Source organism: Lepisma saccharinum, chromosome 7 (assembly GCF_977018435.1).
Source record: "Lepisma saccharinum chromosome 7, izLepSacc3.1, whole genome shotgun sequence".
In the NCBI taxonomy this organism is placed as follows: Eukaryota; Metazoa; Arthropoda; class Insecta; order Zygentoma; family Lepismatidae; genus Lepisma; species Lepisma saccharinum.
This window is the reverse complement of record NC_139235.1, coordinates 32,364,700-32,390,559: the sequence shown is the minus strand read 5'-3', so window position 1 is coordinate 32,390,559 and position 25,860 is coordinate 32,364,700. Positions and strand designations below refer to the sequence as shown.

At 39.0% G+C, this 25,860-nt stretch overlaps 1 protein-coding gene across 2 annotated transcripts in view; it reads left to right on the top strand.

Moving 5' to 3' along the window:
• Nucleotides 1–7,354: 7,354 nt before the first annotated feature.
• Nucleotides 7,355–25,860, top strand: part of LOC145989798 (uncharacterized) — a 185,778-nt gene continuing 167,272 nt past the window's right edge. For both annotated transcript variants that reach the window (XM_083125149.1, XM_083125147.1), the window contains exon 1: nt 7,355–7,544. The gene's annotated coding sequence lies outside the window, so the exon portion shown is untranslated. The remainder of the gene's footprint in view (nt 7,545–25,860) is intronic.

The window sequence follows — 25,860 nt, the reverse complement described above, 5'->3', positions numbered from 1 at the left end:
GCCTGTTGATTTCTTCATGTTGGGAAAATGGCGACTTCCGTGGAGCTATTGTTCTTATGGTAGGGTTACGTTACGTTAAGAAAACATAGTTTATTTCGTTTTTTTCTCGATTTCCATACTTGACCGCCAATTATTACTTACAGATTCGTGATTAGGAGTTCACAATTAGTGAGTAGGCGAAATATCATAGAAATTGGAGAGTGGTCCGGTATTGTAAACTCGTTCCCTTAAGTTACGAGGTGTGAATAATAATACGTTGAAGTTCAAAGGTCAAGCTTTCATTGATTTATCATATGTAGACCAAACTACATATCTTCCGAATGATCCGGTCTGGGTGCAGACCCCGAAGGTAAATTCGCCGAAGCATGTACCAGGAATGGTATTGTCTAGAGTTGGCAACAGCCTAATATATAAAGTGCAGTTGTTCGACGGATCGACACGAACGGTACACGTAAGGTGGCTACGAAAACGTGAGTGTGAACCAAACCCCTCATCAACAGATCTACCTGATCCAAACCTTGAATCGATACCAGCAGGACAGCCGGAGGATGCAGAGGGAAGAGATAACCAAAACCAACCAAATACAGACGCTGGGCACACACCAATCAGAAGATCGAATAGACTTAGAAGACCTCCTGATAGATATAGTGAGACCAGCACTTAAAACAAAAAGAGACTCCAGGAGGAGATGATAGACGCATGATAAGAGGAAGAAGAAGAATTTGTATTTTATAGCATGTTATTGATTGGTTGTCTTAGTAACAGTGTGTAAGATATACGTGAATGGCTTCCATGCATTAAAGTTATGTTGTTTACTTTGAACCTACGTGTTTGTATGTCTTGTGCATGTATAGATAAGAAAACACACAAACAACAAGGCTTACAATAATTACGAAACAGCTTTCGTAAATAGACATTAAGTAAACAACGTTGTAATCAATGTATTTATGCAAGTACGAGCACACAACTTCAATACCAAAAATGGTGCGAGAAAAGTATTGATCATATAGGCCTACAAATGGATTTGACCAAAATAACAACCCAATGAGATGAGAATCGATGTTCACCACAAATTATAAGACTTATCACAGGTGTTCTAAAAATTGCAATCGTTGTAGCCTACCTGTAAAATAGTAGATTTTTCTAATCAAACGAGATGTCACAAAAATTTACAATTTACCTCACATCAGCTATAGTTGTAATACTTTCATGATTTGCAGAAGAAACACTTTGTACGTTTAAGGGCAGTAAGACGTGGACTAATATTTTAAAATGCCTACCATCTATCGGATAAATGTAGAACTAATATCAACGTTCTACATCTTGATTAGATATTCATTATGTGAGCAAATGGATGTTCTAGAGCAGTGCTTCTCAAACTGTTTCAGTCAGAAACCCACCTTCAAGGATATTGCACTTCTTGGGACTCATAAGCATGGATGCCGGTAGAATTACTTCTAGGGGTGTGTACACAATTTATAATCACATGTTTGCTAACATCGAGTACTTTAAGAAGCCCTCTTTTGCGTTTGCTTAAACTTATTACACATACTTCATTCTACGTAGAAAATTAAAAATATGTAATTGAAAGACTAATTTACTTTAGTCTAACATCAAACTTCTCTTCAAACTTGATTTGACGACTTCTTTAATTCCAAATCGGCTGATTTCTTTAGGCGTGGAAACAAGAAAACTGCCCCAGCGTTGCCAAAAAGTCATAGATAATTAGTTTCTGTCTTTTGTTCGTCTCAAATGAGTATAAAATATAAATAAAATAAAAACCCTTGTCACAGTGAAAATAACGTTACAAAGTTATGCATCAACCCAATAATAGCCACAGAGCATGTCGTGGCTACATAATATATACTTAATATTTAACTCTTTCAAAGGAAAATCCAACGTAATGTAACAAATATTCGGGAGAACTGTTCAAGTCACATGTTACTATTGTTATTCAAATAATCAATGTCCTTCGTGATATCATATATGCTTTTTTCGTTCAATATGAATACAGGGTCGTGTTAAGAGGGGGTTTGGAGGTTCAACTTTCCAAATATCTTCAAAATAATTGTACTAAAACTAAACCATAAAGCATGCAATATCCATATCTTTTATATCTCAGTATTTGAATCACAATATTATCAATTTCCTTAGTGGAGTAAAATTTGCAACGAAAGCTTTCGAAAATATTAAAACTTGGAAACCTTTCCAGGATTAATATCACCCAGTGTAGGCACAAATGGTTCGGATCCCGCTTTAAACTGTAGGTCCAGTCCCGATTAACCTTACTGTGCATAAAGTGTACTTAAACACCAACTCAACTCAACAACAGAATTAATTTCTTCCTCAAAATGCAAATTATATTCACCAAAGTCTGCGAATGTATTGATAAAAGTTACTGGCTAGGATATATAAAGAAATGAAACAATATCGATGATGGACGAACTTTTTTAAAAAAAAAAGAAATCAAAGTATCAAAAAATATTTCATATCTTGAAATTTCAGATTTTATTTTTTACCTTGACACCATATTCGTGGGTTCAATAGCTACAAATTGAGAATTTTCCGAGGTCAGTTTATTTAGCAGAATAGATAATTCCGAAAAGCTGAATTTGGATTGGGTTATACCCGAGATATACAGGCATGGTAAGGAGGCCTGAGGAAATGCTGCAAAGATGGTCAAGGTCAGAGAGGGTGGTGGAAAGGTGCACACTTTGCCATTTTTGACATGAAATGACTTATGGACCCCTATATTCAAAAAAGTTGTAGGAGAAAAGGAAGATGGGTAAAGTTGTTGGAAATATGCAATTTTCAATCTACTGCTCTTGCATTTTTACTAGGATGCACGGTAGAGACTGAACACTGGCATGTGGCTTATCGATGTATGTGGCTCAGTGACAAAGGGAATGCCTTGTTGTATTTGGTCCTTAAAGGGGGGCGTTTACGTTAGAGCAACCGTACTGTAGTAGGTAAATTAAGTGCTGATGACAATAATTATAGTTTTACCTAACTACCCACATATCCAATGAGTTACCGAATTGTTTCGCTTCAAGTTGATAAATTCAATTTCTATCAACGGATCAAATTTCATCAATCTAGCTTGAATGGCATCCATCTATCGAAGGATTAAAAATTTGTTTGTGAAGATCAAAATAACGAAACTCTCCCTGTGCAATGCACCTTGACATGCACGCACAGGAAAGGTGTCGCTTCGATGTGAAATCTCCCTGACACTGGGTTAACCGCAGAGTCGCTATGAAGGGACATTGTCGGGGAAAGGATCCCATCTGAGATCATTCATCCCGGGGATTGAACCCGGGTGTCCTGAGCAGCAGTTACAGGTCTTACAAATCGGACAACTGACATTGATATTCAATTGAATTTCTACCATGGACACATGAACGGTCGAGTCTCGGGAATCTGTGGAACAAGGGTGCGCATAACGGTAGAGAAGAGGAGCAAGCAAGTAGGCGGAACAAAGCAGTGCGCGCTGCTGAAAACGGCTAGTAGCTGCAGCCGCGTTTTCCCCTCCCTGCACTCACTTCTTCTATCACACGTTCATTGGTCAAGTCCCCTCGAGTCACTACTGCGCAGAGTCCTTGTTTTCGTTCGCTTTCTCCAGAGATTTCTGGGACAGAGTATAGGTTTTCAATTTGAGAACATTTTGATTCTTCACATTTTGTTAATTGTCTGTGAATTGGTTATTTTAAATCAGTTGTTTTTCACTGTCAGACAGACGGACTGAGCAAGTTAATTTTGTCATTGTATCGTGTGCGTTCAGATATATTGATATTTGTCGCGGCCACACAGAGGATCACTCGCTATCGTCTCAAAAGGGTGTACTTTTTCCAAGGGCGGAGTTTGAGCTTTTGCTTTGGGGGGGGGGCAGACTCTGTGAGAAGCATATGATGTACCTGAGGGTCGTTTAATATCCCCTAGCTTATAAGGGGCCAGGAGACCTTCCCCCGGAAATTAAAAATCAACAACTTAAAAACACTGAGTTCTAGGCCTTTTAGATTTGAAAATGTTAAATTTCCTCGCATAAGTAAACAAATATTAATTAGTATATTGGTTGTCAGTTTTAAAAGAAAACAGTACGATTATTGCATTTTGCATTTCATTAATTTTTTATTGATACAATACTCGTATTACTTTAAAAAAAAGTTACAGTACAACCGTAAGCTTCGGAAATTTTAGAAAAATTAAATTGAAAAGTTCTTTTGATGCCTCAGCAGTAACTGTTGACTCAACACAAAGTCATTTTACGTTTTTCTTTCTTCAAACTGTACACATCAATCAAATCGTCTAAGTCCCGCTATTGCGGCGCAATTACCGCACATGTCATCATGCCAAACGTCAAGATTTGCGGTATGGCTTCATAACAAAAATGTAGCAACTGAACTTAATCATGTGTTATTTTTTTAGTCTTTTTGAGTTGGGGGACAGGCCTCCTCTGGCCCCTCCAGAACTCCGCCTATGCTTTTCTCATTAGTACATTATTCTGTGAACCAACAGCGCCATCTTGTAAGCGGCGTGACTATCTTTTCTTCCTCTGTTTTCGATTATATCGAAGTCCAGTGGTTTCGATTGCTGACTGGGTCTTCCTTTCATTACAAACAATTTCAAGACACGATTACATTATTTCTAGGTTAGGAGAGAATGCGATGGACTCAATCAAGGCTACCAGATCACGCTGAAAGTTTGTTTAACGGTTCTTCTGCCTTTTCACTGTTGCAATACAGCCAGTTTTGTAAGTATTTTGATTTTCTCCTTGTCATAACTTATCGTATGGGCATTCTTTTCATGTACATCGTTCTTGGCACCTTCTGAAAAGAAGTTGAAGTGTAAGCAGTGTTCCTGGGTTGAAAGAACAAAGATAACAAAACTTGACTTTTTAAAGTACCTTGTTAAAAAAAAAATAACAGCAACTGACTTTCCTATCTTCTTGGTATTGTGACGAGCACAAATGTTATACTGTTGGGCTTGAGTTGTAACTGATGACTTTCCAATGTGAATTTATAATTTTTACTAACGTGAATGTTTAAGAAAGCAATTAACAATCAAAAACGCAAACAGTTAATACAAAATTATGTACTGGGTATTTAATATGGTAGTCATGAATATATACTGCTGGACAATGAAAACCGGACACTTTAATATTTGACATCTGAATTGCAATTACTTATGAATTACGCTCTCAGTTTGGTAGTTTTCTGTAACTTTCGTTTTTGTTCTAATTTAACTTATTAATGTATGTAGAACATCCTCAAAGTTTGTTTTCTGTTGAATATATTTCCAATAATTTAGTTAGCCTTCGAATCAGAATGTATGCGTTATCACAAAAAATGCAAGTGTCCGGTTTTTTTTGTCCAGCAGTATAGTTTGTGTGAAAACTGAAATATGATTTCGGATTTATTAAAGTAAAGGTTTCAATAACAATTTCCTGGCTGGTCGATAAATTATTGAATCCATAACTTCAATAAATGGAAAAGTAGATTTCAATTTTCACATAAACTATATTCATGTCTGACGTATTACATATCCAGTAAATAACTTTTTATCAACTGCTTTCTTCATCGTCAATTTCTTCTTAGACATGCACGTTCATAAATTTACATTGGAAAGTCTTTACCTGTCACCATCTGAGTGTAAACGGGGACACAAAACCGAAGAACTGTTAACATTGACGAATTTACAATTTCATTCCGAGGTTTTTCCAACGTTTCGCCCTAAAACTTGGTTATCTTTGATCTGCGACAAATCGGAGCAAGTTTATAATCCATCCATCACGCGTACCCAAGAGGGGGTTGGTGGGGGTCATAACCCCCACTTTGTACTCAGTGTTATTGAGAAAAGAACATTAAAGGCAGGAAAAGGTGACAAATTGAGGGCTGAGTACTAAGAAGGTATGCAAGAATACCCCATCCATTTCGAAAATCCTGGACACGCCACTGGAGTAAGTGAAGCGCGAAGAGAGAAAATTACAAGTAAAATAAAGAAAATAATGAATGACAAACGAGAGAGCAGGTTAATACAAGAAGACGATAAACTGAGAAAGCAATTCACGAGATATATGCAAGCAAAAGTTACTGAAAAAGAAAAGCAGAAAGAGAAACAAAACAGAAGAATGTAAAACAAATGGAAAAGGGAGATACAATAAAAGCGAATATTCATTCCATCCCTTTTAAACTTTATTTCCAGTGATGCAGTCGTGCCAGGACTACGAGGGCGCCGCCACAGTACAGTAAAACCTCGTTAATCTGAACCCCGATAAGCCGGACTTCGCTTAATCCGAACTGGCTAAAGGCCAAGAAAAAAGAGGGGGGGAAAAAGCAGAATGCAAGGTTTTAAATGTGGCTAGAAGTCAACAAGAGAACTTCACAAAGAAAAGGCAGTCAACCACTGATGAAATTCTGTTTCCCGCAGACTTTGTACTGTACTGTATAGTGTATTTAGGCCTATGCCCTTTAAATACACCATAATAAACGTGTTTTGTTGCTATAAACGGAGTTTTTATGCACTTTCTACTGTTCTTTTAGGTTATTTCAGTTAATCCGAACTTTCGTTAAACCGGTCAACTTATCCCCCCCATTAGTCCGGATTAACGAGGTTTTACTGTACTTTTTTTTTCATGTTTACTGTACGCATCCTGCATCAGAAAATGACAATAAATTAATTTTTAAATTTGCTTTTTTTAACATTCATTTCTTACGTGTCTATGTAAACAAAACCGATCTTGTACAACAAGATAATAAATTATTTTATTTGGAGACACTTGATACGAAACTATGGCTTTGGAAGTTCTTCAGACTGGGTGATTTTTGTTACAAGTGATTCACTTACTTTTCTTAATCATCTGAGGCATCTATTACTCAGTGTTATAGTTACGTTAACTGTGTATAACGAGTTACAATAGTTAATAATGATAATAATAATAATAAACACTATGTTAACAACTATTACATCATATTGCGCAGCTTTACTTGTTTGAAAAGCGCTCCGGCTTTACAACTTCAACAATGTTTATTTCATATCGTATAATCGTAATCTCTTTAAATGTTCCTTCATTCCTCTTTTTGTTTTGACTGCGGTTTACAAGACTCACGTTGAAGAAAGGACGTCAAATGCTGGCTGTAAAAAAGCCCTACTGGCTTTCCACAAGAAAGTTTTAACTCTGATCCTACGCATCGCAAGCAAATAAGGCTTCTATTTCCTGCATATTTCAGTGAAGGTTTCGCCTTTCTGAACACGCGACTACATGGTTGACTGGAGCCTTTCGTTCCTGTTGCTTTTTTCCACCACAAGAGGGAGCGCAAGTGTTCTACCTGGAGTGTCAATTGTCTTATACAGTTGCATTCCGTCGCTTCACGTGGAGTAAGGCATGTTATTAATCATTGTCATCGTGTGCATCGAGTGTGAAATCCATGTGTGAGTGTTGTTTGTGGCGGGAGTGACAAATGCAGGTTGCAGTTTGCTTCGAGGAAGAAATCTTGAAGTCAACCCAGCTCGAACAGCTGTGCAGTTTGTCGTCAATATTCAACAAGGTAAGGAAAGTTTAAAAGTCAGTCTTCTGTGCGGTATTGTGAATTCGAATTGTGAACATGAGTTGACATCGTAACGGAAAGATGTTCGACTAGAACTGTTACGAAAATTGCATCACGTACAGATAAATGAGTGACATGCTTGTTTTCTGGTTAAATTCACTACGAAAAACATTGGATACAGTGGCGTTGATACAGATCCTGAGATAACACCTCCCCCTCAAATGTTTGGTTTCGTACTTCAATTAAGGAACTTTTTTTAACCATTCGTACAAGAAATTTCAGCGAAAAAGTCAGGCTCCTTCCCCCCCAACAATCTGTAGTGATTTCGCACCCTGGAGAGAGAGTAAATTTTCCTTGCCCCCCCCCCCCCCCCCGCCAGTTTTGGCACCAAATCGCCGCCACTGATTCTATATTTCTCACGCTTTCCCGATGGCGTAGTGGTAACGCTGTCAGGTCACCTTGTAACCAAGTAGTCACGCGCCCGAACCCCGATGGAGGCACATTGCACAGTGGTGCGGATCTCACTTTAATCTGTAGGTCCAGTCCCGATTAACTGATCTGAGCAAAGTGGACTAAAAAGCAAAATATTTCTCGTACATTAACGGCGTTGTTCTGATTTTGAAATTCCCGTCGGAAATTTCACGTGCAGTGTGGTACACCCAACGGCAAAGGCATCACCATTTTCATTCGGTCTGTATTGCACAATATGATGATAATGTATTGAAATAAAGACGTCAGTAAGCAGAGGGCATTGCCTGTTTCGCATCACCATAATTTCATTCCTCAAAACAACACAGGGTGTAGAATAAAAAGTAATTGAAATAACGATGGACAATTTGATTACCATTATCTTTGCCGTTGACCGTACCTTATGTGTTGGAAAGTACAGATAACGACGAAACTCGATTTATTCAGTTTTGTAGGGAGCGTTAAATCCGGTATCGTCGCCACTCATTGGCAGCTTTGTGCTTGGTGGGAAAGGGGGGGCACTCAAAAGCGTACTTGTGATTTCATTTCGGGAGATAGCTTTTTGAATATGCAAATTTGAATATTAAACTCTGTCCCAGCTAACTGTGGAGCAGGGCCGCGCATAGCGGTAGAGGGGAGGAGGAGGGAAATTGAGTGGGCAAAGCCAATGCGAAGCAGGGAAATCGGGTAACTCCAGTCGCCTCCCCCCCCCCCTCCATTACGAAATCCCTCTCACTGTTCATTGGTGGAGCCGTCTCGCGTCACTACTTGCGCAGAGACTTGTTCTCGTTCGTCTGCTCCATACATATTTGGGACAGGGTATGGTCTTGAAGCTTTCCTGGCGACGAATGATGAAAACATTCTCTCGGGCTATCGACCAGGTGAGTTGTGGAAAAGATTCCAAGCTTTCTACCCTGAAGATGAGGGTGACGTTAGCTCTCGAAAGCATGGAATCTTTTCCACAACTCACCTGGTCGATAGCCCGAGAGAATGTTTTCATCAAATTTGAATATGTTAGAGTGATATTACTTTATCGTAACATCTCTTGCTGTTTTGCATTGGCAGCTTTGGAGCGAGTCACAAGTCCCGGAGCAGCCAATCAACAAACGAGCCGCTGCCGTCATCTCTACCCAGCACCTATCGCTATCCTTGTTGATCACGCTCTGGACTGTTGGTAGGCTCACTAACTGCACTCGCGCGGTCAGCTGGAGTTGTTATGAAAATAATCTGACTCTACAGCCAGCAAACTAAAATATTGCCTTGCGGTTCTCAGTACCTTAGAAAAGTGGTTCTAACCTGAGTCACTAAATCTTATGATGACATTTACACGTAATTTAGAAACAATTAGTGTTGCTATTCTAAGAAACCCAAAACTCATACACAATAAGATCTGTTGAACTAGTTCAATTCAATGCGAACGACATATGTTAAGACACAATTTTGTTTGAACTATAGTGCTCTCATCAACCATGATACTGAAAACAATTCATTTTTGTAAAACCTCTGCATCCAACGACAGTGTAAACAAGTAAACAATGGACTATTTAAAAATAGAACTTTCCTGGCAGGGATAAACATAATTTTCTTTTGCCAGAGATAAAAAAATGTGTGTGTGTGGGGGGAGGGGGTCCTCCGGTACCAACCCGTTTAATCGCCCAGTATCTATGCGTGTTGAGGAGGGTGAATTAAATTTAGAGGGTGCTATTTTGAAAATGAACATAGCATAAGACATACATGTACGCTTAAGCTACTGCATGAAATAATTACGAAACTATTAGTATGGCTCTTTTCTACTGTTACGGCGGCCGATCCTATGCTGGCAAGGGAAGTGGGGAGCGGGGAAGCGACCAATCCAGCACGATAAGAAACGCAACAGCATGTAGAACGAGGTTCACGTAGTAGTTCCTCCCCCGACGTCGTAACTCTCGGCGCCACCGCTGTTGCCTGGTTGGTCTGCGGAGTAATCCCCGCTCCCCACTTCTCTTGCCAGAACGAGGACCGCCTGCCGTAACTGTAGAAAAGACCTATAGCAGTGGCGGCGATTGGGTTCCGAAACCGGGGGGCAAAGACAGTATATTTCTCTTTGTAGATAAGGTTTAGCATAGTGCGGGGGCAAAAGTGGCGAAAAGTGGGGGCAACTGCACCCCCTCGCCCCCATAATCAGCGCCACTGATTAGTAGTATGAAAGTATGGCAACAAAACTGAAGACGAGTGTGACTTGCTTCATTTTTGCTTGATTTTTCCACGACAATCACATGTTTGTAAATTTTAAACGAACAAAGCTTGTTTAAGACAGGCCAAAGGCATTCAATCGTATTGTGTGCCACACTCCAAGAAAGTGTGGTAGCGTCGTCGCCTTGTAATCAAGGGGTCCTGGGTTCGATACCCAATGGAGGCACATAGTGGTTCGGATCCCACTTTAAACTGTAGGTCCAGTCCCGATTAGTCTTACTTTGCATATGGACTTTAAACCAACCAACCAACCAACCAAGTCCCAGAAAGTGACCATAGAGTGTAAACATACAAACACAAGTTACAGTTGTATTGAACTGTGTGGTGAAATACGAACCTAAAAATCGTCTTTACTTTTGATTCGTTTTATTTTACTTTCTTTTCTGTCAATCTTGCCTAATCACGAAGATGAGGATGAGTGGCGGTAAGATGAAAACGGTGAAGGGACAATCAACCACTTGCATGGACAGCGCACCACACAAGCTCCATGGAGGATTGTACAGAGACAGGTCCTCGTTAGTTTTCAAAAAGCAGTCCTAGGTGTACTACGGGGACGAGAGGTTGGCAGTTGGGTGTCTTCGGAAAGGGTTCCAAGTTCAAAGTTGTTCAATGACAAGAATGTTAATCTCAGGTCATTTTAAATGAGGTTAAGACTTCCCGATGGCGCAGTGGTAGCGTCGTCGCTTTATAATCAAGGGTTCCCGAGTTCGATATCTGGTGGAGGCACACAGTGGTTCGGGTCCCATTTTAAACTGTAGGCCCAGTTCCGATTAGCCTTACTGTGTATAAAGTGGACTTAAAACACCAAGTCAATCAATTTAAGGGAGGTTAGGATTTATCACTTTGGTTTTCCTGACTTTTTTCCTGTTTCACTTTAAGTTTCGACTTTCTCAAAATTTCTGGAAGGACTTCAACCCCATCAGCTCCCTCTCTGCGTACGCAGTGATGCAGAAGCACCCCTTCGCTTCCCACCCTCCCAGCTTTACCCCTGCGTCCTTCAGTTTTACATCATGCACAAACGAAAAGGTGGCGCTATGCCATAAAGATATCTGAAATTGGAAAACTAGAAAAATGTCGATGCTTAATTATTTTCGAAAAACTAACGACATTTTCATTCTAATAGCAGGTTTAAAACTTTTTCAAATGCAGTACTGAATGCTGCAATAAAGTAACTTCCCTTACAGTACGTCCATAATGTTAACCAGACACTTAGTTGTAAACCCATTCCCTTAATTTGCCATTAGTATCCACGTCAAAAATATTGAGCCCTCGGTTTGCTTGAGTTAAAATTGTACTCCGTGGGAGGAAAAAGAGAATAAATATACCTCATTGTAAAGTAACTATTTTTTAATAAGCGTTATCTGGAAATTATTCTTATTTCATTTTCTTATTATAACGAAGAAGTTACTACAATGTGTAGTTTTCTCTTCCATTTTGCAAGGACAGGAAACTTAACACCATACAGTTCATAATCAACTGTACATATAATATTGAGATTTTGTGTAGTTGAAGTTTGATTATTTTTGCACCTTTGTAGAAAATGTCAAATTGAGATCTTTACTACATACTTCAAGAATTGAAATTTTAGGGAAACATGCAATCTTGAAATTCATACTTGCAAATTCAATGAAATTGTAAACAGCAGTTAATGTCACATATTTAATCGAAATCCAGAAGTTTGATGTGTGTATCACAGGTATGACCACAGATATTATTTGTTATTTAACTCTCCTAATATGGTAAATGCGCGGATGACGTATGGCGAGATGACTCCGCGGGCTGCAGGTGACTTCCACAGCGTTACCGCCTCGCTGCACGGCCAGCGGGAATCGTGGAAGTGCTACGTTGGTCCGATTCAAAGCTTTTGGTAGTGTGAAATAATGAATAAACAATTTGTCATTATGATCAATGTCATATTATGAATGAAAGCTATTTTATTTATGTACTGTAGTGTTTATTACAATTTGTAGCTTTATCTTTATATGAACGTGCCGTGCCGGCCCCCGTGAGGGATTGGTTAGCACATCGCGTTACGACACCAGGGGTTCCGGGTTCGAATCCCGGCCTAGGCATGGATGTTTGTGAGTGTCCATTCATCAATTGCATCATATCATCAAACAATCAATCAATTTATATGAACGTCATTATCTCGATATCATTTTATGTGTCTCACAATCCACTCACAGAAAAACATTATTTGAATGTACGTACAGGGGTGACTAATGAGCCGCGGTGGCCTAGTCTGTGGGGTGCCTGCCTATCACGCGGGAGACCCGGGTTCAATTCCCGGTGTTCCCTCATAAAGCGACTCAGGAGCACGCCCAGCCTCAAATGAGAATGGGAGAGACCCTGCGGGTTAAAGGCGGCTGGAGCTTGGTGCTCATCACATCACCTCCAAAATAGCCTAGATCGATGGCACGGGGAACTTTATCTTACCACAGCCTTGCATCTGCGGTTATGAATATAAAAATGACCAAATATTGCAGACTGCAGATTTCCAGAGCCTACCTCTATCCACAAACAACCCATTCATTTATGCAAGGGCAAACTCGAAATTGGGGTGTAAGGGGTGGCCTTTTCCAATGACACCAAAATGTAAACTCTCCTTCCACGTAAACTCCGTACCAGCTAACTGTAGACCGGGCGAACGAGAACAAGTCTCTGCGCAAGTAGTGACGCGAGACGGCTCCACCAATGAACAGTGTGAGAAACGGGATTGTGTAATGAGCGACGGGAGTTACCCGATTTCCTCCTCTCTGTAAACGTTGCAAACTTTTGAAAAGGATAATACCGAACGCACATGGCAAACGGACCGTATTTTTATCTCCAGGACCGTACGATTGGTTTAAGAATTTCTTAGGGAAATATTAGGGATATAATTACAAGAGCAAATTTTGACAAGCCGTGCATCTAGCGTACGGACTAAGGTCTGGACAGTATAGTCCGTACATACGGTCAGGACCGTTCGATTGGCAACGCTGCGCTTTCACCACTCGATTTTCCTCCTCTGTCGATATGCGCGGCCCTGCTCTACAGTTAGCTGGGACAGAGTATAGTTTGCAGACTAGGAGGCTCTGGCATCTGGACTCACGGCCATTATAAGCCTATGTGGAGCTCGTGTTGCTTGCTGGTCTCATGTGCTTGTGATTATCCCTTCATCCATATCGTCTTATCACCATTTGTTCACATCTTTCCGATTGACCCAAAGTGGCAGAAAGGTGAAGTAAAATAAACTAAATCGAAGTCGAAATTGTTGCAAAATCTCAAAAATCGTCAGTTATATTCGTAGGTTTTTATAGGTTCATATTTAAATATTTCATAGATTGAGGAGGGCCATAGCCCCCCCATGCCCCCTCTTGGGTGGTGCCTGACCAGAGAAGGCCAGGTATCTTAACCTGCTTACCTTATATATATGATTATAGATGAGGAGCCGTGGAAATGTCTTTCAGCTTTCTCTGACTCTCTTCGGAAAGCTTCATCTTTTATTGGCTCTCGCCGCACTTAAGTGATTTCTAGCCAAGGGTGCCATTGTTCGCAACTATGAGCTTTTCTATGTTGTACATGCATTTGATTCCTATGAACTGCAAAGACTGTAAAATGTGCTACAGGCAGTTCTTGGTAAATAAGCCCCACAACGGCGTCAACGTGGCTACCATCTGTGAGGACCTCTTTTATTTCAGTTGGAGAGGGACGCAAGGCCGCTTGTACACCCAACGGTGAAAGAAACCGTAGACGAATTGTCCACCACCATTTTAATTCTGTCTGTATTACACAATGTGATTACAATAAATTGAAATAATGACGTCAATAAGCGGAGATTAATACCTGCTTCGAATCAACATAGTTTCATTCCTTAAAACAACACAGGATGTAAAATTAAAAAGTATTGAAAATAGTGGTGGACAATTTGCCTACCATTATCTTTGCCGTTGACTGTACCGTACGGCCTTGCACGGAGAACCAACTATGTACAGTCACGGACACTTCTGGGTTATAATAATCCCAATGACTTTTTAACAACCCTGGAGAGTTATAACACCATTAAGCCTTGTTTCCATGATTATGAAAAAACTAAATGCTGACCAAGGCAGTAATTTTATTTTATTAAAAACATAAACTAACGTAACGTTTCAACCTTCTAGCAAGGTCTTCTTCAGACTCTGTATCAAGTACAAAAGTAACCTGATACAACAAAAGGGCAATATATATACACAAACATTACTCCCTCCAGACTATTTAGAAAGTTGTTTGGAACTTTCTAGCAGATGACTTTCACTTGCCAACTTTACTTTCACCTAAAAGGCTAAACACAATTACTTCCATATAGAATGTGGTTGGACTTTTTAATCTCATGCTCTTTTCCCTTCATTTTTCTTCCTTCTCCTCTCCTCTTTTTCTCTTGTCCTTTCCACTCTTTCCAACATCTTCTTCCATTCTTTGTTTAACTTCAGTCCCCCATTCCAGTTCATTGTGTCTTCTTCACCTTTCTTTTCTATTTCCTTGGCTTCCTTCTATTTTCTCACTAGCATTCTCTTCTCCCTTCCTATCTGCTTAGCCTCATCCCACTCTATGTCATGTCCTGTTTCTCTCGTGTGTTTAAATATTGCATTTCTCTCTCTCTTAAGTCGTACATCATCCCTATGTTGTTTCAACCTGTCTTTCAGCCTTTTTTTCCTTTCTCCTATGTACACACTCTGACATTCTTTACATTTTACTTCGTAGATAATCCCTTCCTCTTCCTCTTCTCTGTTTTCCTTTTTCTTGTTAGCATTCCTCGCTATTCCTAAGATGCTTCTTCCTCCCTTCCTGTAAGTTTTAATTCCTGCTTTCCTAAGCACTTTGCATGATGATGTACGACTTAAGAGAGAGAGAAATGCAATATTTAAACACACGAGAGAAACAGGACATGACATAGAGTGGGATGAGGCTAAGCAGATAGGAAGGGAGAAGAGAATGCTAGTGAGAAAATAGAAGGAAGCCAAGGAAATAGAAAAGAAAGGTGAAGAAGACACAATGAACTGGAATGGGGGACTGAAGTTAAACAAAGAATGGAAGAAGATGTTGGAAAGAGTGGAAAGGACAAGAGAAAAAGAGGAGAGGAGAAGGAAGAAAAATGAAGGGAAAAGAGCATGAGATTAAAAAGTCCAACCACATTCTATATGGAAGTAATTGTGTTTAGCCTTTTAGGTGAAAGTAAAGTTGGCAAGTGAAAGTCATCTGCTAGAAAGTTCCAAACAACTTTCTAAATAGTCTGGAGGGAGTAATGTTTGTGTATATATATTGCCCTTTTGTTGTATCAGGTTACTTTTGTACTTGATACAGAGTCTGAAGAAGACCTTGCTAGAAGGTTGAAACGTTACGTTAGTTTATGTTTTTAATAAAATAAAATTACTGCCTTGGTCAGCATTTAGTTTTTTCATAACCCTGGAGAGCGTGTTGCTGTACACTCAATGCGGTATTTGAAAATTTCCAACGGAGGATTTGAGGGGGGGGGGTAAGAATTTCAGTCACTACCCCTGATGTATAAGGATATTACATAAATTATATCCTATACATTTCTCCCACTAAGTGCCAAACATTAGCAATCAGAAGGGGATGCAGGAATCGGAGAGGGAATTCCCCTCATTCCCCCGTCAAATACCACATTGTGTACAGTGTCTCTCAAAAGTTTTAGGACAACGACATTTTAAACTAGGCAACCCAATTTACACAAGCCGTTGGTGGGTTGCGTGCAGAGTTAGGCTCAATTTCAGGGTTGCCACATGCACAATAGATATTTATAAAATACGCGAAAGAAATATAAACAAGTATTATTGTATAAAATTATTAAATATATCACTATTATATCGCAAATGACAAAATTCTTTCTGAAAGAAAAAAATAGGTTTTCTAGTATTTCATCGCTGATGTGTCTACAGTAAGGAAAAGAGGTGAGAGGAAACGAAAGATTACAAAGGAGAGGAGAAAGAGAAAGCGAAAGGAGAAGAGGAAAAGTAGAGGAGAGAAGAAAGAGAGGATAGACGAGGAGAGGAGATGTAGTGAGGAGAATGGAAAAATATTCGAGGATAGATGAGGAAAAAAGAACAAAGAAGAGAAAAGAGGAGGAAAATGAGACGAGAGGAGAGCAGGAGACGAGAAGAGGGAAGTGAAGAGTAGAGTAAAGGAGAGAAAAGGAGAAGAAGGAAAAAGAGAGAATAGTGAAGTGGAGTCGGAAATCTAAGACAGAAAAGGAGATAAGAGGAGTGGAGAAGAGTGGGATGGAGATAAGATGCGAGAAAAGTAGGGAAGGCGATATGAGATAAAAGCATAACAGAAAGAGGGGAGAGAAGAAGGAGAAGGAACTGGAGAGAAGAGGTAGTTGCAGAAAATATCCTCTGAGTGACAAGAATGGATGCATTGGTCAAATTATCAACATGAAACATTCAATAACATTTTGAAATGTATTGGAGAATATATTAGATCGGTGCGAAATGCCTTTTGGCTGAGTTCAGAGCAAGTTAAAAATCTTCCATGTAAGATCTTTGATTTTACCTGCGATTACACCACTAAAAAATGAACGTAATTTTTAATATTTATTCAATTTTTCTCTACTTCTCGGTTCGTTGAAATGGAGATTTTGTAATTCAACATTTCCCCTCCCCCCATCGTTAATTCCAAACGGAATCATTCCGTTTCACACGGCGTGGGCAATGAACACAATGGGATATGTCTAAAACTTACGAAAATTTTCTGCTACTGGAAGGGTTTGAACCTACGACCGTCAGATTGACAATCCTAAACGGTAGCCACTACCCTACATGCTTTCGCTTCTTAAACAGGGTAGAAGAACCACTACACCTTCGAATGAAACAACAATTGTTTTTAAGTATTCTGTCTCTCCAATATTGTAAATGTCGTTTGGTATACGTGTAGTTGAACTTTTACTTTAATTTTGATTTGCTTTCTTGTAGTATAACCGATATCTTCCAGAAATAATTTTCGAAGTGATGAAAAACGAGAATATTGGTAGTTGTGAAAATGCGAGTTATTTCTTCTAACTTATTATTGTGATTAGACATTATTAATGGAAAATATCTAGAGGCTTGAACATTACAGGACGATGTTCTCTTCCTGTGATACTGTAACAGACAAGATGCTTGTTTACTGATGCAAGTCTTGTGTCCAGAACAGTCTTATGAAATGTATTTGCTGTTGCGTAAGGTAACACGAAATAATTACACCGTGTGCGAACTACCAAATCTGCGCAATGTTATACGTAAACAGGCGGAAATTGTATTCATAAAATCATCTCACATTTGACAGTATGAGTCAAGAGAGACTCGTGGGACACTGTGTTAAGGTGCTGGACTAAATCCTTCTAATTTTTCTTCCTCGAAGAACAACAATTTCTAAGGAAAAGCAACAGTTATGCTCTTTCTTATTTCTTTTAAATGCTTACACTTTCCTTTAATTGGGTTAAAAATAAATAAGATTATTGCTTGCATTTCTGTCATTGACGTAGACCAGGTCCGTACGCAGGATTTATTTGAGGGAGGGGCCAGACCCAATTATATATATATGTGTGTGTGTGTGTGTGTGTGTGTGTGTGTGTGTGTATATATATATATATACACACACACATACATACACACACACACACACACACACACACACATATATATATATATAGACAGAGAGAGAGAGAGACAGACAGACAGACAGACAGATATTACAAAATAGTTCAAATAGTGCGAGCGCCATTAACCTTTTGCCGCCCAAGGCCTTTTTCAGAAGTAAGCCTCGGTTGCCCAAGCCGATTTTGAGCAAAATGCAGAGTTTCAGTTAAATGAGTGTAGATCGGAAGCTAATTGCCCTAGAGAGATGAGTGATATACCGTTGTACGCGGAATGAACCAGAGATTCAGACTATATGAAATTTTTGCAAATTCGGCGTATATGTGGCGGGGGGGCTAACTCTCAAAATTCCAAAATTTCGGGGGAAAAAAATTGTTCCCCCCCTCCCCTCAAGCAAAAAGTACATGACAGTGTCGACATGCACATGGAAATGATCACTAACATGTAAGGAACACAAAAATATTTGCATTTTTATCATATGACCAATGTAACTTGAGTTATACCCCCAAAATGAATTGTCGGCACGCCACTGATTCAAGCTTCAAAATGCAGCGGTACCTTGAAATGACTATAACTCAGAAACTAAATGCCCTGGAGATATGAAAGATATACCGTTGTACGCAGAATGAATCACAGATTTTGACGATATATAATTTATGCACATTCGGCGTATATATGGAGGGGGAAAGGGGCGAAATCCCCTGAAAATACTTTTTTTTAAAAAAAAATGGGGTTTCGCTCCCCCGCCCCCCGAAAAAAAGGATATGAAAAGTTCAAAATCGACATAGAAATTATCGCTGGCATGTAAGAAACAGAAAAATATTTGCATCATTGTCGTATGACCAATGTAACTTGAGTTGTACCCCCAAAAGGAATGGTCGGGACGCCACTGATTCAAACTTCAAAATGCAGCGGTACCTTGAAATGACTATAGCTCATAAACTAAATGCCCTAGAGATATGAAAGATATACCGTTGTACGCAGAATGAATCACAGATTTAGACGATATATAATTTATGCACATTCCGCGTATATATGGAGGGGGAAAGGGGGAAATCCCCTGAAAATACTTTTTTTTTAAAAAATGGGGTCTCGCCCACCTCACCCCCCGAAAAAAGGATATGAAAAGTTCAAAATGCACATAGAAATTATCGCTGGAATGTAAGAAACAGAAAAATATTTGCATCATTGTCATATGACCAATGTAACTTGAGTTGTACCTCCAAAAGGAATGGTCGGGACGCCACTGATTCAAGCTTCAAAATGCAGCGGTACCTTGAAATGACTATAGCTCACAAACTAAATGCCCTAGAGATATGAAAGATATACCGTTGTACGCAGAATGAATCACAGATTCAGACGATATATAATTTATGCACATTCGGCGTACATATGGAGGGGGAAAGGGGGAAATCCCCTCAAAAATACTTTTCTTAAAAAAATGGTGTCCCTCCGCCCCCCCCGCCCCGAAAAAAATGTCAAAATGCACAAAATGCAAAATTTATGCAAATTTGGTGTATATATGGAGGGGGAAGGGAGAAAGCCCCCAAAAATTATTTTAAAAAATTGTCACTTCACCCAAAAAATGTCCTCGCACTTGGGCACAAAACGACACCTACGCACAACATTCACGGACGAAAAGCTACAACGTAGTGACAAATGAGCGCCAATTCTTGCAGTTGCTTGAAATTCTATTTTTAGACAATGCTGGGTAACCCCTGTTGCCACTTGTGGACACTTGTGCTAAAAAAACAAAGGTTTCCTTCAGCGCGCTTCGAAATTCCATTCTCACAACCCCTCCCCCCACCCATTGCTTGCGCCCTCTCAGAAAACTTCCATTTTGAAATTGGATACTGATAAGCAAGCTTCCTTTGAATGCACTTAGCTGGAGGGAGTGAAAAGCATTGCTTTAGAACAACAAAGCCGGTCTTCTGTGTCGGCAAAAAATTGACCTTGAAAAGAGATGCAAAAGAGAAGTCCCTTTTCCCGCCTTTCCCCCTCCATTTTCATGAAGACAAAAAAAATGCAAAAAACCATTTCTGTTAAATACATGTGTTAGGAACAATATAAAAAAAATAAAATCGAAATTCTAGTCAAAAATAGAAAAGTTATAACGTAAAAACTACGACCTTGACACAGCGTCTCGATTGAGACGCTTGGTCCCGTGAGGGTTACTTTTGGGTATCTCGATCGAGACGCTTGGGCAGCAAAAGGTTAAAAGTCATGATAATTCTATGTTTAGAAAATAATATATTTATAAAATAAATGTTGCGTACTTAGAATTATTCATAAAATAAAGACCATGTCTAATTGTGAGTTAAGAAAAAAAATAATAAAGAGACATTCTCGCATCACGATTGCAGTTCGATAAAGTCGGGACAGAGATTGAAAGTAACGCACTGTCCTGACTAAATCGGTGAATCGGACGTCTGGTAGCCTTGCATCAATGATTATAAAACTAAAACCACCCAATATTGCAGCTTGAAGACTTTTGCGCAAGAAACAGATTCATTTATGCAAGAGCAAAATTGAAATTTTTACACATTTCAAAAATCGACGATGTTATTTTCGTATTTATTTATTATTATGTTCACATTTAAATATTTTAGGGTTCGAGGGGGGAGCATGGTCCACATGGCCCCTCCCCTGGGTACTGACCTTACGTAGATAGTGGAAGAGAAATTTTGGAGAACCTTTCTATTAAATTTAGTATTTACATTCACCTTATGCTCAGATAGGTTAAACCGTTTATTGACAATCGTGAAATTTTCGTTTAATAGATAATATTTGGTTTTATACGACGGGAGAACATTGGTTGAATTTCCTTTCTTGCTCTTTTGAGAGAATATATACTTCTACAATAGCAATTGCGTTCGGAAACCGTGAAACAAATTTTCAAAGGCAGACAAGCATGGGCGTCCGGAAGGGGGGGCAAGGGGGGGTCGTGCCCCCCCTGGAAAATGAAAGTCAACCAAAAAATATGTATTTTACAGATAAAATTTCATTTTAGCCACAATAATATGTGTTAATTATTGCAGGAACACCATAAATTCAAATTTAAGCAATGTTTTTTAGAGAACAATACTATTTTTGGGAAAAATTTGTCTTCGTTTGCCTCCCCCTGGAAAAAATACCTTCCTTGCCCCTCCCTGGAAAAAATCCTGCGGACGTCCATGTAGACAAGCTTGGTAGTCTAGCTTGCTCGCGATCAAAGTGACTCACTCACGCTATTCGAGGCCGCTTCTTATCGCAAAACACTGTGCTTCGATGCACAGTTTCTGCACCCAGCACGTTACAAGTGACCAGAGTCGAATTTTAAAGAGAATCTGAAGAATGGTAGATTTCATAGAAGCGGCTAGGTAGGCACCAGCTCAACATGCAATAGTTTAAGTGATAATTCCTGACAAACAAAAAACCGTATTGAATAATTATTGGGATAGTAATACGTGTATCCGCTTCTTTTTAACAATGTAAGCTCGAAGACAATCTGTATTCCATTTATTTATATTGGCAACTTGGTCAACCGGAGGTTATTTTATCGCCTTCGATAATCGAATTGTCTGATCGATTATTTTTTGTTTACCCAGGAACATGCCCCATAGGAAATTTCCGAGACCGGGTTACGCTACACACTCGTAGCTCCCCAATTTCTTCACGATGGTGGGCTGCTACCGGTCCCATACACAGGCCGAGAACCTAGAGAGTGAGCATAGGCGGACTCGAATCCATGCCGTCCTGCAGTCGGAGTCCAAAGCACAGCTCCTTAGACCGCACGGTCACGGAGGAGGGCTTTCCTTATTTTACCTTTGGCTAATCGCGACGATGAGGATGAATAATGAATAGAGAAATAAAGAAGGTCACGCACAAAGTAGAGGACGATCTTCAACCTCTTAGGTGACGAGTTCAAGCCCTAAATATGAGGATTTCAACCTTAGACGACCTCAATTTCAAAATTATAAACAAAATGCCTACTTACACTAAACTTCTCATCAAGGCCAAAATAGTTTATAACTGTGAAACTACCCCTGAATACAAATTGACATTTTTTTCCATGTGAGTAAGAATTAAATGTATGGCATACAGACATAGATGATACCTTTTGAGAAACAATTTGTATTCTGTCCCAGCATCTCTGGAGCAAAGCCGCGCATAGCCGAAGAGAAGTGGAGAGAGAAGAGAGGGGATCGAGTGGACAGAGCGAATCAGTGCACGCTGATGGGAAAGCTGGTAACTGAAGTGGGTTTCCTCCTCCACGCAATCCCGTTCCTCTCACGTGTTCATTGCTGCTCAGATACTTGTCTTCGTTCACCTGCTCCAGAGATACTTGTCTTCGTTCACCTGCTCCAGAGATAAGTGGGACAGAGTGTAGTTCGCATACATGTAGCAAGTAAAGAAACTTATCTCAGAATGAAAATTCCACATAGTTTTAAAACGTTTGTTTAAGCAATGAATGACTGGAAACGGATCACACATAATTCCCTTGCCAAAATCTAGTGGTCGAAAATTAATTTCAAGACATTTCATATCTATTCACCATATTCCAAGTTATAAGGAACTATTTCGTAGATGTTCATGAAACCGTTATAAAATTACAAATAAAATATATTCACAAGCTTAGATATACTAATACGAAGAAAGAAATTCAGAGTTAAATTTCAAATGCATGTGTATAAAGTAATTCTAGAAGTACAGAGCTATATCTGAGTATTTAACTTCTTTTTTGCAGATGACGTTTACAATATTGAGGCGACAGAATAATTAGGAACTGTTGCTCCAAGAGAAACAAAGGGCGTAGTGTATTGGTTAGAGTTCTTGAAAGCATTGCGGTCCCACGTTCGATCCTCCATACCAGATGTTCCTTAAAAAATATATCTTCCATTAAACAAGAGCATGGTAACATTATTTATAATAGCAGTATATAGTGGCTACATTGTTCTACATATGGAATTTATAAAAAAAATAAACAAATAAATGAATTGACACACGTGCAACGGGATATTTTTATATATAAGATCGTGAATTATGATACTCTAACGATAATTGTGTACTGCTTCCAAGACATTGACAAATATTAATGAAATAACTATTTATATGTGTGGCAATTCAGGTCATGCTAATTTTACCCCTTTTCCCACTCGGGTTCAATGCAAGGATACCTCCGCAAATATTTTTCGAATGAAAAGTTCTCACCATGTGCAATTCTCCATTAAATGTTTTCGCCGATTCGTACTACTTTCGTTTTCTTTGTTACAAACAATACTTGTTTGCACCTTACATGCAGTAGAGTTACATCTACATTTTTCATTGGTCAGCTCCTTCTACCTGGCTTAAGGAGCGAAAGCTTGTAGGGTAGTGGTTACCGTTCAGGATTTTCAATGTAATGGTCGTAGGTTCAAACCCTTCCGGTGGCAGAAAATGTTCGTAAGTTTTAGACATATCCCATTGTGTTCATTGTCCACGCCGTGTGAAACGGAATGATTCCGTTTGGAATTAACGATGGGGGGAGGGGAAATATTGAATTACAAAATCTCCATTTCAACGAACCGAGAAGTAAAGAAAAATTGAATAAATATTAAAAATTACGTTCATTTTTTTAGTGGTGTAATCGCAGGTAAAATCAAAGATCTTACATGGAAGATTTTTAACTTGCTCTGAACTCAGCCAAAAGGCATTTCGCACCGATCTAATATATTCTCCAATACATTTCAAAATGTTATTGAATGTTTCATGTTGATAATTTGACCAATGCATCCATTCTTGTCACTCAGAGGATATTTTCTGCAACTACCTCTTCTCTCCAGTTCCTTCTCCTTCTTCTCTCCCCTCTTTCTGTTATGCTTTTATCTCATATCGCCTTCCCTACTTTTCTCGCATCTTATCTCCATCCCACTTTTCTCCACTCCTCTTATCTCCTTTCCTGCCTTAGATTTCCGACTCCACTTCACTATTCTCTCTTTTTCCTTCTTCTCCTTTTCTCTCCTTTACTCTACTCTCCACTTCCCTCTTCTCGTCTCCTGCTCTCCTCTCGTCTCGTTTTCCTCCTCTTTTCTCTTCTTTGTTCTTTTTTCCTCATCTATCCTCGAATATTTTTCCATTCTCCTCACTACATCTCCTCTCCTCGTCTATCCTCTCTTTCTTCTCTCCTCTACTTTTCCTCTTCTCCTTTCGCTTTCTCTTTCTCCTCTCCTTTGTAATCTTTCGTTTCCTCTCACCTCTTTTCCTTACTGTAGACACATCAGCGATGAAATACTAGAAAACCTATTTTTTTTCTTTCAGAAAGAATTTTGTCATTTGCGATATAATAGTGATATATTTAATAATTTTATACAATAATACTTGTTTATATTTCTTTCGCGTATTTTATAAATATCTATTGTGCATGTGGCAACCCTGAAATTGAGCCTAACTCTGCACGCAACCCACCAACGGCTTGTGTAAATTGGGTTGCCTAGTTTAAAATGTCGTTGTCCTAAAACGTTTGAGAGACACTGTACATGTGTGCGAATAGGGAAATGCATTATGAGTGTCGGAAACAACTTGGAGAAGGTTTTCGTTAATTGTATGTAATTGGTTAATATACGTGTGATTTTCAGCAACTTTTTTCTCAATTTTGATTTGATGATGTAACCAACACAGAAAGTTAAAATGGAACAATTTTTCTTTTCACAACACATGAAATCTATCTTCTAAATTCTTACAATAGTAATACTATTTTAAAATTACGCTTCTTGTTTTTAGGAAAATAACACTGTTTTTTTTCTTTGCTTACATATGTATTGCTACAGACCCTCTATTTAATGGATTTCAGGAAATTCAAGCTTAAAATTCTGTTTCTCACAAAGAAGCATCCACATGACAAAATTCCTTGTCGACTAATAACCAATTAACTCTTGCCTCTCCCTATTCCACAAAGATTATGAGAAATTAAGTTAAATATTACTCAAAAGATGGCAGCACCTATATAAGTAATATAAATAAATGTATTAGAAACATTCATACATAATTATTCTTAAATAAAAGTAACACAAATTCAGCCTAGTTTTAGGAATATATACGAAGTTACTTAAATGTTCACTTCATTTGTTTTAAACTAATAATTTTATTAAAGATCAGATCTCCCAAATACATTTAATTTAGATTATTCTTTATTAGAAGAGCTTTCGGCAATTTGTTTACTCATACTCTCTAGTCTGTTTATACTTAGGTAGATGGGTATTTAACTGTATCAGAGATCGGCTAGTTCATATGAACTTTCCAGCCTGATCATTACCAGTGCGTAGTTAGAAATCGATTAGTTCATTGAACTCTCCAGCCTAATTATTGCCTATTTTTGTGGGAGCAGGAAGAGGTTTATTATCCATTTTGCCTTGACTCATCTCACTCAACAGGTCGCTAGGTGCCGTGGCTTGCCGCGAGTTGATAGCTTCCTGGAGATGAGGCCTTGCTCGAAGAAAAGGTTTATTATCCATTTGTTTACTCATACTCTCTCCCTTTTCTGGGGAAAAATTCTCTTGAAGAGTAGGGCCTTCTTTTCCTTACTCTATAATTCTATATTATTAAATAACATTTTTATGAGAATAGAATCAATAGTACATTTATATTGTATGTGTGTGCATTTCACATATACTAAAATATCAGTCGCTTGTTCTGGGTTCATAACCTACCATACTGTTCGAATGACCACAATTTTTTCCTTTTTCATTTACATTTTGGGATTTTGAAGTGATGGAACATTGTTATTAAAAGTACACAATTATGAGCCTCCCCGATGCGTAGTGATATCGTGGTCGCCTTGTAATCGAGGGATCCTGGGTTCGATACCCGTTGGAGGCACATACGGGTTCGGATTGCACTTTAAACTGTAGGTCCAATCTCTTATTACACTATCTGTGCGTACCATGTACATAAATCAAGTACTCAATAATTATGAAAATGTATCATTAAATATCTGCCACTGTCTTGTTGTTGGGATGGGGGCACTGAACCGCAATATGGTTAAGAAA